This window comes from Myotis lucifugus, unplaced genomic scaffold (assembly GCF_000147115.1).
Source record: "Myotis lucifugus unplaced genomic scaffold, Myoluc2.0 scaffold_883, whole genome shotgun sequence".
Taxonomy (NCBI): Eukaryota; Metazoa; Chordata; class Mammalia; order Chiroptera; family Vespertilionidae; genus Myotis; species Myotis lucifugus.
In genome coordinates this window covers 154782-159711 of record NW_005871931.1, presented here as the reverse complement: position 1 = coordinate 159711, position 4930 = coordinate 154782, and positions in this window count along the sequence as shown.

The window sequence follows — 4930 nt, the reverse complement described above, 5'->3', positions numbered from 1 at the left end:
GGGAGGCGTGCAGGAGCCAGCCAAATCCCATGATTCTCTCTCACCATTGATGTTTCTATCTCTCTCTCCCTCTCCCTTCCTCTCTGAAATCAATAGTATGTATATATTAAAATCAACAAATAAAACATTAAAAAAATAAAGACGAGGATATTGGCAACAGGTGAAATAAATAGGATGGGAGAAGGAGGCTGGAGCCTCAGGTGAAATGAAGATGAGAGGAGGCTGGAGCCTTGGGGGGCGGGGGGGGGAGCTCAGGCAGAGAAAGCCCCCCCTCCCGCCCTCTCCGGTGTAGATCCTGTGCCTGGGGCTTTGCTTTCATGCAGCTCTTAGAGGATTGCCCTACAGAAGTCCCTGGGAGCCCAGCATTCCCCAGCTCCCCAAAACACCTTCTCTTCTGAAGCCAAAAAAAACCTGCTGAGACGGTATGAACAAGAAACCCTTAGGCTGCCCTGCAGCGGGGAAGTGGGACTTCCCACCCACATCAGTGAGGTGCCTTTGCCTTTGAAAAGGAAAAGAGGAAGGTGGGGAAAGAGATCCCGCCGGGGAAGGAACGCGCCAGTGAATCACTTGGCAAGGATCTGAGCCGGTCAGCCAGAGCAGAAAACTCCTGTGCTCCCTGAGTGAGCATTTACCGGGCGCCTGCTGTTTGCAAGCTCAGCGCTGGGGGCCGGCGATGAAAAACCCCAGTCGGGCTGGCCCAGTGGGTGGGTGCGCTCAGGGAGCTTGTAGAAGAGATGGGGAGAGAGGGATGTGATGTGCAAATGAGTATCTCACTACTGCGTAATGAGTGCTTAGTGGAAATTCGAGCGGAGTGCAGAGGAGCCAGAGGAGCAACTCCGGAAATCGGAAATCGTTGGAAAACAGCGCTAGCCCGGGAGGCCTGGGGGATGGCTGGAACTCTGCCAGGCGGGCCCTGGCCCCTACCTGTGTTGGAGGCAGGGATGAGTGAGAGCATCCAAGGAAATGAGGCAAGGATGGGTGTTCTCTGGAAAAAGGAGCCTAAGGGATCCTTTTCAATAGACTTTTGTTGATTTCAGAGAGCAAGGAAGAGGGAGAGAGAAACAGAAACATCAATGATGAGAGGGAATCGTGGATCAGCTGCCTCCTGCACGCCCCACACTGGGGGTCAAGTCCGCAACCCAGGCATGTGCCCTTGACTGGATTCGAACCCGGGGCCCTTCAGTCCACAGGCCGACGCTCTATCCACTGAGCCACACCGGCTAGGGATCCTTTCGAAGTGTAAGCTCTGTGAAGGCAGCAACCCTGTCCGTCTCCTTCGATTTCAGCAATTCCTAGGAGGCAGCAAGAACACAAGCAATCAGAAAGGGGAGGATGGGAAGAAGGGAGGGAGGAAAGGAACAGCAGCCTGTGTAACCAAGAGGAGCATGGTTGTCACTGGAGACAAAACCCAGGTTGAAATCCCAACTCTGGGTAGAGTATCTATGTGGGTTCTGGTGCCAGCCCTGACTTAGCACTTATGTAAGCTTAGCAAGTCCTTTCTTTCTTTCTTGTTTAAATATATTTTTTATTGGTTAGAGAGAGGAAGGGAGAGGGAGAGAGAGATAGAAACATCAGTAATGAGAGAGAATCGTGGATCGGCTGCCTCCTGCACGCCCCCTACTGGGGATCGAGGCCACAACCCAGGCATGTGCCCTGACTGGGAATTGAACCGTGACCTCCTGGGACATAGGTCAACTCTCAACCACTGAGCCACACCGGTCGGGCACCTTTCTTTTCTTTTTTTTTTTTTTTTTAATATATTTTATTGATTTTTTACAGAGAGGAAGGGAGAGAGATAGAGAGTTAGAAACATCGATGAGAGAGAAATATCGATCAGCTGCCTCCTGCACATCTCCTACTGGGGATGTGCCCGCAACCCAGGTACATGCCCTTGACCGGAATCGAACCTGGGACCCTTCAGTCCGCAGGCCGACGCTCTATCCACTGAGCCAAACCGATTTCGGCTCTTTTCTTTTTTTTGATGAGAGAGAGAAACGTCGATTTTTTGTTCCACTTATGCGTCCATTGGTTGATTCCTGTGTGTGCCCTGAATGGGGATCAAACCCACAACCTTGGCGTATCAGGATGGTGCTCTAACCAGCTGAGCTCCCCGGCCAGGGCAGCTTAACAAGTCCTTGAACCTCTGTGCCCAAGTTTCTCACCTCTGAAGCGGGAATATAACCATTCCTGTCTCGCTCTGTGGTGAGACTTAGATCAACGCCTGGCTGTAGAAAGCTCAGCACAGGGCCTCGCTTAGAGCAAGTGCTCCATACAGATTAGCCTTAAAAATGTCAAGCGTTGCTTTGGGGGGAGTAGTTGGCCAAGCAACTCATGTCAAGGTTATATAACTTCCCCCCGAAGGAGGAATATTTCCTTTTCACCTGATAAAGGCTCATTTTGAAAGTGCCCTGTGTCTGCAGATGAGCACATCTCAAAGAAATGGGTTTTCACCTTTTTTTGGGGGGGGGGGCGGCGGGGAAAGAGGCAATGAACTTTTTGGTTTGGTTTTTGGTGGTGGTAATGGTTTGGTTTTAAAATATATTTTATTGATTTTTTACAGAGAGGAAGGGGAGAGGGATAGAGAGTTAGAACATCGATGAGCGAGAAACATCGATCAGCTGCCTCCTGCAAACCCTCTACTGGGGATGTGCCCGCAACCAGGTACAATGCCCTTGACCGGATCGACTGGGAACCCTGAGTCCGCAGCCCGGAACGTGCTATCCACTGAGCCAAACCGGTTAGGTGGCAATGATCTTTTTGAAATCAGATGAACGCTATGATCCCTCTCACTAAACAGCCTATCACTCTTGGGGTTCAGTTCACAGCTCCCCAAAGTCCACCCCAAGGTTCAGGGGCCCCTGCTCTGCTGGACCGTTATGGGCTGTGATGAGGGAACTGAGGCAGCAAGGAGCATGGAGGAAGGGCTCTCCCTGGCCAGGGCCTGGGGCTCAGAGAGGGACTTAAGGAGGAAGAACTCGGTGGAAAGATGGTGAGGGCATTGATGCCTGATTTCTCGGGATCCTAGGAATGGAGGGGCCTCAGGTCTGATAAGCCAGATTGGAAGCTAAATCTCTCTCCTAGACCCTTACACTCCTGCCCCCACCCTTACCTGGCCTGGAGCACCTACCTCCTGCCTGTGAATTCGTGGTGGTCTCAGGGGAAAGAGAGTCACTAAGCAGTGACTGTTGCCCCTTCAGGGTGGCAGGTGCCAAGCATCAGCCCGGCCAGTGGCCCAGGCTCTGCAGGCCCCCAGGTGAGCAGCCGGCTTGAGGCCTCAGGCTGGAGCCCTTCCTGAACTTGTGTTGGGGGCAGGGGAGTGGCAGGGGCGACTGCGTGTTGTACCCTGTCAGGGCAAGGACAGGTTGAGCCCTGCTGGTTGCACCACAGCCCCGTGGGGCGGGGGATCCCCTCCCAGGGAGTGGCCGGCTCAGGCCCCAACAGGCCCGCGGCAGGCGCACCCGGGCCTGAGCTGGGCGGGCTGGTTCATCTCCCAGGGAGAGTTGCCGCCTCAGCACGAGGGTGGCAGGAGGCAGCTGGACCCAGAAGGGGTCCTGGGGGTTGGGCACCGAAGTGATGGGGGTGGAGGCAGCTCAGATGGGCGAGGGGAACTGGTCATCTAATAGGGTGGCTCTGTCCACGGGGCACCCGCCACATGCCAACCCCTTCCGTGCACTCATAGCGGCTCTCCTGACGGCCGGTGGCGTTCCCACCTCCATTTGAGGAAGCTGCGGTTCAGACTGTGTGGCTTTTGCTCCCCGTCCACAAAGTACCGCTGGTGCTGGGCTTCTCCTTTTTTTAAAATATATTTTTATTGATTTCAGAGAGGAAGGGAAAGAGAGAGAGAAATATCCATGATGAGAGAGAATCATTGATGGGTTGCCTCCTGCACGCCCCTCACTGGGGATCAAGCCTGCAACCCGGGCATGTGCCCTTGACCAGACTCGAACCTGGGACCCTTCAGTCCGCAGCTGACGCTCTATCCACTGAGCCAAACTGGCTAGGGCTTGAGCTTCTCCCTCTGATGGAAGAACCGGGGTGCCTGAGCCCTGGATTCGACCACTTCCCAGAGCAGGAAACACGGGGACCCGTGCAGGGGAGTCATGCAGTTTCATACAGTTTGGGGGACAGAGATGAGGCCATGTATGCGCATTGGCAGACCCGGTGAGCAGCTGCCAGTGAGGCGTGAGGCCGTGCTGGTGCTGGCCTGGGAATGCCCTCTGCTGCAGAGGGCACTGCCCCAGGGAGGCAGCCAGCCACCAGGATCTAGAAGCCATTGGCTGATTTGAAAGCACACACAGGGAGTGCCAGCTTCCTTATCAACATGTACCGATGCTTCAGCTGAGCTGCTGCCCAGCCCCTGGGGAGGAGGCACCAGCCAGGGCAGGGCGGGGAGCTGCAGCTGCAGGTTGGCTGAAGACGAGGGCGCAGGCTCTGAGGGGACCCTGGCAGGCAGGGGGCCAAGGCCCTGGGGGGCTGGGCCCAAGCCAGTGCGAGTCTGCCAACCAGAACCCGGGATGGGGAGGGGCGCTGCCTCAGGAGGGGGTGGGTGGGACCTTTGGGTTCAAGCTCCACTGGGCTGGGCAGGAGGCCCCTCCCCCATGGCCAGCAAACAAGGCATTGACTTTCAGGGCAGAACTGCGGGAGCTGCAGAGCCAACTTCCCTGGGTGGGAATGAGGGCAGCAGGCCTGGCCGGGGACCACCTGGCAGGGGCCATCCGTGCCCAAGCACGTGGCTGGCCTCCACCTGGGCAGAGGCTGTCCCTGTAGAGGGTTAGTGAGTATTGATTGCTGGCAAGGCTGACTATGGCCTAGAGACTGACCATCCCACGGCCAGCCCTTGCCCAGGGCCTGTGTTCACGGCCCTTACCTTTATGCGCAGCAGGTTAGCTGCTGGGGTCTAATCCCAGGCGGGGTCCAGGGATCCCCAAAG